This window comes from Quercus lobata, chromosome 7, assembly GCF_001633185.2.
Source record: "Quercus lobata isolate SW786 chromosome 7, ValleyOak3.0 Primary Assembly, whole genome shotgun sequence".
NCBI classification, from domain to species: domain Eukaryota; kingdom Viridiplantae; phylum Streptophyta; class Magnoliopsida; order Fagales; family Fagaceae; genus Quercus; species Quercus lobata.
The window spans coordinates 44,528,079-44,541,691 of record NC_044910.1 but is presented as its reverse complement, the minus strand read 5'-3'; the positions used below and the strand labels follow the sequence as shown (position 1 = coordinate 44,541,691).

General features: G+C 33.9%; 1 pseudogene; it reads left to right on the top strand.

Annotated features, from left to right (window-relative positions):
• The first annotated feature begins 7,474 nt into the window (after positions 1–7,474).
• On the top strand, positions 7,475–11,182 carry LOC115952104 (annotated as a pseudogene).
• The last annotated feature ends 2,431 nt before the right edge of the window (positions 11,183–13,613 follow it).

Genomic DNA, 13,613 nt, shown 5'->3' with positions numbered 1-13,613 from the left:
CCAGCACCTTGGAAATAATTTTATAAATAACATTACATAAACTTATAGGCCTAAATTCAGACATTCTCTCCGAGTTTTGTACTTTATGAATAAGCCCAATATTTGTATGATTAATTTCAGGGAGCATGTTACCATTATTTAAAAAATCCAAAACAGCTAAAACAACAGAATCACCCACAATATGCCAGAATTTTTGATAGAAAAGGGCAGTCATACCATCAGGTCCTGGAGCTTTTGTTGGTCCCATCTGAAACAGGGCCGCCTGCACTTCTTCAGCAGTAAATTGAGTGGACAAAAATTCCCGCATGTCCTCAGTCACCTTAGTATCCACTGCATCCAAACACTCCTCCATCTGATCCCCCGCACCTGCCTGAAACAGATTATCAAAGTAATCTGAAGCTACCTGTACCACCTCCTCCAAATTCTCCACCCACTGCCCTTGTGAATTCCGGATGCCTCTAATAAAATTTTTCCTTCTTCTTTGTGAAGCTTTGGCATGAAAAAATTTTGTATTTCGATCACCATGTCTCAGCCAATTTATTCTAGACTGCTGAGCCCAGTAAATTTCTTGCTTTTGCAGAAGGTCATCCATCTTTTTGCTCAGACTCAAAAATTCAGCTTTAGAAGCTTCAGTAAGTTCAGTCTCATTCAACCTGTCCAGTTGCTTCTGAGTTTCCTTAATAGCTCCTGTATCTGGGTCAGTTATTGAAGAACCCCAAGCCATAAGATCCACCCCACAAGCCTTTATTTTTTCTTGTACTGCAGCCAACCCATCCCTATTCCCATCTCCATTCCCCCAAGCCTCCCGGATAACATCTGCACATTCATCCCGAAGCAGCCATGACTCCTCAAACCTGAAACTTCTCCCACGGTGCTGCCTTGGTTGTGAAAAGGATTGAACATGCAATAAAAGTGGAAGGTGATCCGATGCATGAGATGACAAGTGCACAACTCTACTCATCTGAAATCTGTCAGTCCATTCTTTATTGGCAACCCCCCTATCCAGCCGAATCTTAGTATTAGCTTCCCCAGGCCTCTTATTACTCCAAGTGTAGGGATATCCCTTAAAGCCAAGATCATGCAGTTGACAAGAGCTCAATGCCTCCCTAAATGCTTCAATCTGAGAAAATTGCGGTTGTCTTGCACTCATCTTTTTAGATGCATGTAAATACGCATTAAAATCTCCAATCACCACCCATGGACCCACAACAAATGTCTGTAAGTGTTTTAACAATCTCCATGAATTTTCCTTTTGCTGTGCATTCGGCCATCCATAAAATCCCGTCAGATACCAAACAAAGCCATCCTCTTCAGTTACTTTAGCTAATACATGGTTAGCCGTGAAGTTAATAACCTCCAATCCTACATCATTCTTCCACAAGAAAGCCAATCCTCCCCCAGAATCCGGATGTTTGACTATAATTTTATTCTGAAACGATAAGTTTCCATACAAATTTTCAAAACCCTCCTTATCAAGTCTAGTTTCCATCAAGAAACATACTATGGGAACTTGCTCCCTCACAATCTTGCGAAGGCTTCGACTTGTCCAAGGGTTCCCAAGCCCTTGGCAGTTCCAACTTATAAGCCTCATTGCTCCCGGCAAGGGTGGCTTTCCACCCTCGCCGATCCATGGTCATTATTTTCATCACCACTATTCAATTTTCCTTTCTTACAAGTCTGCTTCTCAGCCGGCTCTTCATAATATTCACGTGGCCCTCTCTATCCCAATCCAGGTAGCATAAGAGTATTGCTAAAATCTCCCAAGCCAAAGTCCATTCTATTCACACGGGTCCAAGAACCTTTGGGCTTGACATTAGCTGGCCCATTCATACCCGGACTTAATGTAGAAGCGTCCAGCCCCTGCCCTTGAGTTTGGATCACAACATCCACCAAGTTGTCCTCATTGGATTTGAAACTAGCCCCCACGTTCTCATCAATTCCATTTACATCCATGCTGACCTGTCCCTTCTCTTTATTTTTCTGACCCGTTACTTCAGCAGTTAATTTAGCGCCCTGTACGTTTGCATGGGAGTGGATATGCTCAATATTACTGAGCGTGATTTCAGCAACTGTTCCAGGATTCACGGCCTCATCATTAAGCACTCTTCTAGGGTTTTCAACGGCGCTAGGGTTTCTATCATCATCCAAGTTTACCACCGCCGCCGTTGTACTCATCGGACCCTTCTGCATACCATCTTTCGATCTCGTCTCTGCTGCATAATCCGTTACCTCCTCTGTGTCTGCCGACTGACCTGAAGCTTTAGCAGAAAGTGTTTTAGAACGACCACCTACCGCTCTGAGAAAGTCCCCATATTGATACTCAACTCTTTCACCCTTTTTCTCCACTGCATAATGGCCTGCACAGTGCCTCAAATCATGGCCTAAAATTCCACAGTAGTGGCAAAAGATGGGTAATCTCTCATACTTGAAAGATACCCACGTTTTAACACCATCCGAACCAGCAATAAACCCTCCCCGTCGAATAGGTTTAGCAATTGGAAGGGCTACCCGGACTCTCATAAACATACTTATATCATCTTTCCGTTTCCTCCATTCCACCTCCTTAACCTTTCCCAGCCGGCTCCCCACTTCCCTTGCTACATGAGGTGAAACCATGTTGAAAGGTGCATCCCATATTTGAATCCATAGGGATGCTGACTCGAATCGAATATTTCCCACCTTCATACCCTTTTTCCACCGCTGAAGTAATAGTAGCTGATTATCAAAGGACCAAGGGCCTTCTCTCATGATCCTCTCCAAATCAAACTCAGATTGAAATTTGAATTGGAATAGATTTGGCCCTACTTCAAGGATTTGCATAGAGTCATTCAATCCCCACGCGCGCCAAATCGTATTCTTCGCTGCAACTTTGTTGAATGACTTACATGTAAGGAATTTTCCTATCAAACTCAAACTGCAACTCTCAATAGCTTCCAATCTTCCGTCATCCGAGATGGCTATAGTTTCTTCTTCTTCTGTAGTCAACTTCATCTTATCCAGCGTATCACACACAGCATCCTCCATTTGGTTATCACTGGCCAATTACCCTTCGCACACAGCCAAGGGAGAAAGATCTCGCACTAGAGCGAGAGGAAGAGCTCGATTTTGGAGGCTTTCTTCAGATTCTTGTTTGCAGTGAGAGTGGGTTGGAAGGTAAAGTTGGCTAGTGTCATTTTATAAGCGTTAAAACGATAACGTGTTCTATTAAAATAATTAAATAAATAAATAAAAGGTAGAAAACGTGAAAAATAACAGAAGGACGCGGTACAAAAAGAAAAAGGCTATCGAAATAAATAAGTAAAAAGCTAAAAGCCTAAAAAAGTTTTACACTTCGGAAATGTGGAAAGACTGTGTGGAGGACACTAGGGAAAATAGGGCTGTAATTATTTGTTGCCAAGAAATATATATTGTTTTAAAAGGATTGAGAAGCTAGTGCAATAGTTATCAATAGTTAAAATTGAGAGTTGAAAAAAACCATTTTTAATTTCAATCATTGAATAAAAAAAAATGTTAAAAAGTAAAAATGGTAAAAAATATTTGTGAGTGGAGAGGGAATAATTTCATCGATGATGTGACATTAAGATTTTTGGTTTATTTTATTTTTTCTAACATTACCATAGTCTAAAATTACAAAATATATTATATCATCTTAATCTCATCACCGTCCTAAACAATGTAATGTTGTATTCTTGTATTCAGATTACATTGTTGTAAGATTATAATAACGTGATATTGCGGTGTAATGTAATATCACGGCAATCCAAACACCTCATAAGTTTAAAATTTCCATTATTAATTTAAAAAAATGATTTGTGATTTCAAGTTAGCTTAATTGGTAAAATTCATGATAGTTGAATAAGGGACAAAATTTTAAAACTTTGAATCTCATTCATACAAAAAATCAATTAATATTTTGACCAAAAGATACAGAGCAATTATCATGAAATAATGTACTTTTCTTATATTTTTGTTCCATATGAATGCAAAGTGCCATATCAATCATGACTTATGTAAGCTACTTACATATTTCTTTTGAAGGATCTCTATTAATGGATTGTTTTAATTCATGCCAAGTAAGCAATCAGTATAGAGGATAAATTTTGCAATATTTGGCCTGCCCTATTGAATCCTTTTGGTTTGTTTGAGATTATTGTTGCCCATTGGCTGTTGCTACCAACGAGTATGGTAAAGCTAAAATCATGCTAGGGTTGAACTTGACCAATTTCGGTAGGGGAAAAATCTAGTTATGATTTTGAAACCCGGACAGTTTAATGAACTAAAAAAGGGAGAGGTTTAAGGTTTTTGAGGTCGGACCAAACTGAGGTCAAACTATGATATGTCATTTGATTTTTAATATATTTGATACTTTTTTTTGAGAATGAATATATTTGATACTTAAATTGGTTTATATGTATTAATTTTTCATTCCTGACCAACAAGATGTGCATGGCCCAATGGTTTGCATGCTAGACATGTTATTTCATTTGTTGAGAGCAAGTTCAAGTCTTGTCACCAAGCTGTGCCAATGGGTATTAAGTTGGTTCATGGTTGGTGTTGAATGATAGAGTTGAGATCGTAACTTACCAAACTCAAATATTCGAGTGGGTCATCAAAGTAGGTTGATCATGGTTTATTGAACTCAGACATGTGAGTAAAGTTTCTAAAGTCAGGATCCTACCTAGGATTGTTTGGGATTGGATCAAATTGTAGAAGTAGATTGTGGATTAAAAGATCCTATTTTTTTAACCAAAAAAAAAAAAACCTTAGTAGTGACTTTATATGTTGAATAATCACATAAATTATAAATTTATTCATAAAAATATTGCATCATTATAATGTAATATATATATATATGTATGTATGTATGTATATATATATATATATATATATCTATATAGCCAAAGCTCATAGAAAATCCAATTTTGTGTTACGTGTCGTATTTAATTTTAAATTTTTGTGCTGAGTGAATTATTAAGTGTAAAAATTGAAAAGCCTAAATCCAATTAGATTCTAACTTGGATTTCAGTTGGAGTCCAATTTTTCGCCACATGTTCATCTAAATTTTCAATTTTTGTGGCAAATAAATTATTGGGTGCAAAAAAATAAAGAGACTAAAACCAATTAAATTCTAAATATTATATATATATATATATAAAACTATTACATATTTTAGAAATGTATGGTTTAGAATAAGTGTAAGCTAATACCGCGTATAAGTTGAACCTCTTTTAAAAAAAATGTATAGTTTGAATCGTATAATTGTGATTGTTTTTAATGTTAGATTTATGGTTAAGTGATTAAATTCACAATTTCCTAACAACTTAAATTTTTGGGACAATTGGTAATTTATCAAATTGTATCCATGTATATGCACGGAGTTACACACTAATTTTATACTAACAAAACAAATATACTTAATTTTTAATATAATTTATTGAAAAAGTTCAATAAATAGTTAGTTAACAACCAAGTACCAAGGCTGCAATAAGACCAACCATACACCAATCAACATAGAATAAAAGAGCCATACACCAATCAGCAATGGTGAGAAACATAGAATAAAATTACAAAGAGCCGAAGGCATGCTCAAAAGAAGCAACCTATGCAATCATAAAAGAAGCAAACATGATATATTCATAAAACGAAAACACTAAGCCAAAGCAAAAACACAAGAAAAATAATTCCCAATCATATAGCCCTAAGTTTAAGCAAAAACCAAGCGTAAATGTTCTTCATTTCTCCTAATAAACAACATTAACTCAAAACACGTTGTTCACTAGTACGATTCACCAAGCTTCAAATTTACGTCAATTGAAATTTAAAAAAAAAAAACTAAGAAAAGCAAGTAAATCAGAATCTAGAATTTGATATTTGCTTACAATTTATTGAACGACGAGAGGTAACCTCCTTGGCCATGATTTGGGGATTAGGAGAGGAGGGAAAGAGAGGGATTCAAATATTGATATTTTCATTATGGTTTTTATTTTTAATTAAGGTTTTTTTTTTTCATTTCACAATGGGGTAGTTATGACACTTTAAATCTTATAAGGGTCTATTGGGTCATCGTCTTTGGTGAGAGCTAACTGGACTTTTTATGTTTCAAAGAAAATTTTGGTTTTGAAGTGGGATTGTGTAAGATCGTTGGAGCATACAATCCAACATGATCCTACCTACCATCTTAAACTACAAATGATTCTGATCATTTTGAACAATGGGATTGTAAGATGGTACGATTTAGATTGTAATTTTGACAACCTTGTTTGTGAGTTTGTCACAAAGCTTATTTATCAATGTCAAACTCAAATCCAAGTCCTCTCCTTTGTTGTTCCTGCACATGTACGCACGTGATATGAACGCCATAAATGGGGATTGGAGGACATCCCACATTGTGGGTGGTGGTTTAAACAAGTAAACAACCATCTAGATTTTGATTGGTTTCAATGTGCAAAAATAATGAAAAAAAACTTGGCTGTAGCTTGTTTTAAGTTATTTTGTTTTAACCTATAATGTGACAATTGAAGATACTATTCATGTGTAAATAATACCCAATTATGTGATTTGTGTAATCTAAATAATACACATGAATAATTTATAAATAGTCATGTAACGTGTTGAAAAAAATAAACTCATCTTTTTCCTCCTCTTTCCCATCTTGTTCCTTTTATCAATAAGCCTTTGATTTCATTTTTCTCTCCCCAATCTACCATAATTCAAACTTGAAGTTATATTGTTCTCTTTAAATCAGATTTTTTTTTTTTGGTGTGTGTGTGTGTGTGAATAGGTTCAACAGGAATTTAATTAGCAAATGACCCCTATTTTCCATGATTATATAAAACTATTCCACTTGAGATATTCTAGGTTCTCTTATTAGGGAAACTAGCCAGGAAGAAAGAATAGACAACGATTTTAACTGCAGAGGATGAGAGAAAGACATTGGTACAAATACAATTCTGATAGTATAGGACCATTTCTTACCATTATAATTTATAACCTATAGATCTGCACTACACAAGTCCACAGAATTTCATAAATACAGGGAAAAAAAAAAAGGCACACTCAAAATTTTTATGAGTCTTCGTTGCATTCCTCAGCCTCATCTTCAGTAATTGTCTCCAATACAGGAAAAATGGGAACTTTAGTCGGAGAAATGAGAAGGGCTGGTGCAATCTCAATCCAAGAACTCAAATTTCTGATCTCTTTTGCCATTGTAGTAAGAGAATTGCTTTGTCCTGCTAATAAACCAAAGACCCAAAAATTTTAGAGACCCTAGTAATGAAGATGAACACGATGATAGTTCTTTCTTTGCTGGAGAAGTGAGATTTAAGGAAAGGATTAGATAGTTTGAGAACCTTTATTTGGAGGTTTTATTGTTTCTTTGCAGTGAGACTGAGACTGTGACAGTGGGTTGAGAGAGTAAAGTTTGTGAAGCTATCCTTTTATACAAGCAAATGACAACGCGTCAAATGAAAGAAGGATGCGGTATCCAAAAGATATCAAAAGATTCGAAACTTAGAGATAATATATATCATTAAAAGCTTTAAAAAAGTTTTTTACATATGGGAAATATGGAAGGAAAGTGAGGAGGACAGCAGTCAAAAAAATTGGGTTACAATGAATGTAGACAAATCTATATCGTAACTTTGAATTCACTTTTATATTTGTGAAAATTATATCTTTATCATCAAGTAATTTTGATCGACCCATCAGAAGAAAAAAAAAAAAAAAAAAATTGATCGGTTCTACAAGCAAAGAAGTAAGGACATTTATTAAAAAGTTTAGCTCATACGATTCTATCTTATTTGAATAAGTATAATTTATTATATAAAAAGATTTGACAATTATTGTGCATATGCAGTACAGCAGAAGTAGACAAATATAAGGTTTTATTTTTTTAATTTATAAAAATGATAAGATATACATGCACCCAACAGTCTTGAACCCACCAACTGATTTTTTTTTTTTTTTTTAATTAATAGTTCCTAACATTTATTTATGGTAATCCAAACTAATGACACTTGCCCCTCTTTCCCCTCATAATACTGAAAATTCTTGGTTTCTATGTCTCATACTACACCGAGTGATGGAGCAAGGATTTCAGCTCGGGTTTAGGGAAATCTTAAAAGACAAGATAGGAAGCAAAATAAAACTAAAAAATCTTTGTTAAAGAAATTAAAAAATATATATATAATAGTGTAATTGCTATACAAAATGTCGGATCTATTTGAGATTCACTTATTTTGTTGAAACTGAAAATTTTTTTGTTGAAAGTACTGTAGATAAAGGTAAATATTAATTGAAATAGTACAGTAGGACCCATGAATAGTACCAAAAAACGCAGTGAGATCTATTAATAGTTACAAAAATAAGCCAAAAAGTAAAATAAGTTGGCAAAAAATAAGCTAGCCAAATAGACACGTAGTATAAATGTAAATTGCAATTTACTTTTGACACCTAGTATAATTACTAAGTTACCCTTATTGAGTTTTCTTATTTATTCCTAGTAATTTTAAATATATCTTTAAAACCATTTTATGATTTCTTTATTATCAATAGTTTTCAATAGACTAAGTAATCATTCATCCATTGATATCTTATTTATTTTTAGGCGAAAAACATATTTTAGTCCCTACATTTTCAAGCTATTCCTATTTTAGTCCATACATTTTATTTTTACCTCTTTTAGTCCCTATCCTAAAAAACGCTTCCCGTTTTAGTCATTACCGTTACATCAGAAATGGAAAAAGCTAACGTGGCAAACGACATTAATAAATAATACTAAATTAATGTCCACGTGGCCTAAATTAATAATAAAAAATGTTTTTTGGCATTAAAAAATGCCACATCAGCATCTAAATTAAAAAATTAATTTATTAATTTTAACTAATTAAAAAAATTAAAAATAGAATTAAAAACTAAAAATCATAGGAATTGAGATCTAAGTGTCTTGAACAAAAACAACAAAAACACAAATCCAGATCCAAGAACACAAACCTAGAAATTAAAAAAAAAAAAAAATCTTTTTTAATTGAATGAATGAATGTTTCAATTTCAAAAAACAATTTGTCAATCCAAAAGTAGAAAGGAAAAACAGGAGCGAGCTCGAGAGTGTGAAAGACGAGAGGAAGAGTCACAGTCTAAATCCAAATGTCCAGTGTAGAGGAGGAAGCCTTTGAAAGATAGGAATTATAGAGTGGACCTTGAATCTCGGTTGGGAAAAACTCAGCCTGTTGTTACTCCAGTAGTGGCACCTGGATATTACTGTTCAGTTTGTGTGTGTGTGTGTGTAGTGAAGGATCCTGCAAATTACTTGGATCATATCAATGGTTTTAATGTGTATAGTGTTAGGCCCAACTAGATTATTTTTATAGCACACATTCTTATACTACACTCTTACTTGTACTGTACTCATATGCCTCCTATATAAAGACATTCATGTGTACAGGGGTGTAGCCAAGAATTTTTACATGGGGGGGCCGATTCGAACCATGAAGGTTGAAATCGACGATGATGAGTATCATCGTTGTATGGATAGTCTATATTTTTAGGTTGATATGGATCTTCTTTGAGATAAGCTCGTTGGATTTCATCTTATTTGTTGATAAGGAATTCACATATTTGTTTATGTGATCCTGAATCACGATCTATCTCTTCAGATTGAATTCTTGAACATTTGGAGGGGTCAGGGTGTTCATCAGGCATTGAAGTATCAACATTTGTTTCTACAGCCACAGGTGTCCTAATTTTTGAATTGCTAACATCTTTTTTCTTAAAGAATGCATCAATTGTTTTTCGTTTGCTCATAATTCTTTTAGGTTTAAGAATATGACTCAAAAATTAACCTGAAAAAAAGTTTAAAAAATAAAATTTTAATTAAAAATTTTTACTTAGTTATATGGATGTTATTCATACTCAAGAAAAAACAAAATTTTCACTATAATTTAAACATACAATCCATTTTTAATACGACTTTAATTAATAATAAGCTTTCAAACAAAAACAAAAATTAAATACACAAGCATTGGTACACAACATAAACCAAACAATTTAACAACACCCACAGCCATATGATATCTAACTAATCAAAAATAGGTAATAAATCAAAACAATTTTACCTTAGAAACTTTGTCTTCACAAAGTGCAAAGATGGGTCACCCGTGTGGCAATGCCTACTGCCTCTACCTGACTGCCTCCAACTTTATATCTTCCCTTCAAGACTCATCACAAACAATCTCCCCATGCCTTCAATCATGTATTTCTCTAAAAATCTATGAAAATATAAAGAGCATGTGAATATTTAGGTGTAGATAGTTGAGGAAAAAAAAAAAGACACTAAAAAGAGATGAATATCTAATGCTTAAGAAAGAGAAGAAAATTCACTAGTCACCAAGTTCCAAAACTAAAGCTGATGAAGAAAGAAAAAATTGGTCATGATTTTTTTTTTTTTTTTTTTTTCTGAATTGTGAGTACAGAGGATTGGAGTTTTGGGGGTTGGTAGGTAGGCAACAGTACCAGTGGAAATGAAAGTGTATCAAAGAAGACAAAACAAAAGAATAAGAAGTAAAGAAAGGGATTCCGTGAGTTAGTAGATGGATTTTTTGAGATGAAGATAAAGTGAAGTTTTGTTTTTTGTGTTTGGACTTGAGCGGGCCAGCTTGTTTTATTTAGAGTACATAAAGTGATAAGGCCTAAAACTAAAGCCGGGCTTGGTAGAATATTTGAGCTGGGCTTGGGAGAATAGTTGAGAATGGGCTGTGGGGGGGCCGGTTGTCCAATATTGGGAGGGCCCAATTTTTTTTTTCTACCTACTCTAATGGGAAAAAAAAAAATTGCAGGGGCCGGGGCCCCCCCAAGCCACTATGTGGCTCCGCCCCTGCATGTGTATTATTTTACTGTGAAATACAATATACAATCATTCAGTATTTCTAACAAATAAAAAGAAATATCAAAGGACATTGGGTATGTCTATGCAGGTAGAACGGGCATCTATTGACCACGTCAAACAGTGATTTGAAGTTCTTAAGAATCCTGGAAGCTTCACTGAACAAGCTCTTGATGAACGGATCTTAAAGCAGCAACAAGAAGAGAAGGAACGGAAATGCCAACGTTGAGAAAAGAAAAAAAAGAAAAAAGAAAAGAGGAAACTCAAATGGATCCTGATGTTGGTAATGATTTGCCAATTTAGTGTTCTTGTTGACAAAAAAGAATTTTTTTTTTTTTTTTAATTTCTGGGTTTGTGTTCTTGGATCTGGATTTGTGTTATTGTTCAAGACACTTAGATCTCAATTCATATGATTTTTAGTTTTTAATTTTGTTTTTAATTAGTTAAAATTAATAAATTAATTTTTTTAATTTAGATGCTAACGTGACATTTTTTAATGTCAAAAAACATTTTTTATTATTAATTTAGGCCACGTGGATATCAATTTAGTATTATTTATTGCCGTTTGCCATGTCATCTTTCTCTGTTTTTGATGTAACAGCAGAGACCAAAACAGAAGCGTTTTTCAGGATAGGGACTAAAAGTGGTAAAAATAAAATGTAGTGACTAAAATGGGAATAGCTTGAAAATGTAGGGACTAAAATGTGCTTTCCGCCTTATTTTTAACAATATTCATTGCTAAAAATTTAGAGTTTATAGCTAAAATCCAGTGTTTGAAATTGTGAAAGAGTCAAATTGAGGGAAAAAGATTAGAACAAAGTTTGGCTCCAAACATGCTCTAATAAACTAACATGTGTCCTCATCATGTCCTTATTAAGGTATGTTGTAGCCTTAGGTTTCAAATATGTTTGAAGCCAAATTTAATCTAAAAAATTAATGTAGGAAATGAAGATATTAGGGGTTTCGTATCATGAGAAAATAAGACACAAGTAGTTTTTTTTTTTTTTTTTTTTTAAAGTAATCTTAAGTTATCATCAGACATCAATTAGTTTTTGGTGTAGGCGGGGATTGAACCCCATATCTCTTATACAATTATTAGAGACTTTATCAGTTTTTAAATGTTATACTTATCTCTTTGGGGGAATTTATTTCCAACATTAATAATTCTGCTCTATTAAAATTCCACACAAACTTCCCCTTCTATGCAAACTCACAATCAACTTGTGTAGTGACAGTTGCAAGTAGAAGCTGTATTATGTGGACGATGTTACTTGTGCGAGACTTGTCAAGAAATTATAGGGGGCAAACTAAAATTTTCCTATAATAAAGGAGCTTTTAGGGGAGGTTGAGAGGCAATTACCCCTCTCCCTCGCAGCCTTTGGCTTCGGCCTTACATACATCTACAGTCTATAGGTATCTTTTTTTAATTGATATAATAGGATTTAAGCCTAAGTATCCACTTCATAATAATTGTTTTTTATCAACTAAGCAAGACATCAACTAATTTTTGGTGTAGATCGAATTGAAACCAAAATTCCTTATTCAATATTGGTTGAGTTAATCAAAACCCAACATAGGTATGCCATTTGAATCTTGTTACACAAATTTACAATAAAATGCTGCAAATCATTTTAATACAAGCAAAAGGGACATTGCAAACAGAATTACACCCTTGAATTGCATTTTTGCTAAAAGGTTTTAGTAATTTTTTTTCACTAATTATGAGTTGAATGTAGCATATTTAGAAGTGTGATTAATGCACCAATGAAAAGTAAATTCAAGTTGAAGGAATGAAAAAGGCAGAAGAAAACCAAAAATAACATCAATAAAAAAAAATGATATGCCATTAAAGTAATTCAAGAGTTGAAAAATCCATGTGACCAATTAAGAATATGCTACATGAGCCGAAAGTAATTTAAATGATCCCAAAATTTTGGGTTAATAATTTGTAGCTGTGATGGTCTTCATGAGTTGGATGGAGTTTCTGACCTCACTATTAAAAGTGGGCTGAAAATTTTAACATTTTTATTAGCTCTAAATTCTTGGGCAAAGTAATAAAGATGATTCTTTGTAATCTAATGCATCACAAATACTGTCCAGTAGTCTAAAACAAATTAGAACTCCATTTTCCGTAGAGGGAGATAAAATTTACATCAAAAGAAACTAATTTGCAAATTGAAAGCTTTGTTAAAATTTATATCAAAAGAAACTAATTTGTAAATTGAAAGCTTTGTTCTGATGCAAATTGTTCTTTACAGTAATATGTTCATGAAATGACCCTATTACAACAGCTAAGGGCTCCGGATCAGAGCCACCTATAGTCTGAAAACATTAAAATGGTTCCTCTACTTCTTCGATTTTTAAACAATTCAGCTCAACATAACATTTTATATAAATCTGAACTCCGGTAGCAAAATTCTAAAACAAGCAGCTCTTCAAGAATCCAAGACAGAAGAAGATGAAAAGAAAACAACCCAGATTATGAATCATCATCGTATTCCTCAGCACCCTCTTCAGCAATAGGCTCAAGCCTTGGTGAATTGGAAGGCTTCTTCCGAGGGTACATAATAGGAGCTGGGGCTACCTCAGTCCAAGAATTCAAGTTTATGATCTCCTTAGCCATTGAAGCTTGATATAAAGAGAAACAAATTCCTGTGGGTAAATTTCTGTAGATGATTTTTTTCTCTTCCTTGTATCTGAAGAAAGATGAGAGAGATGGGATTTCCTTAGAATC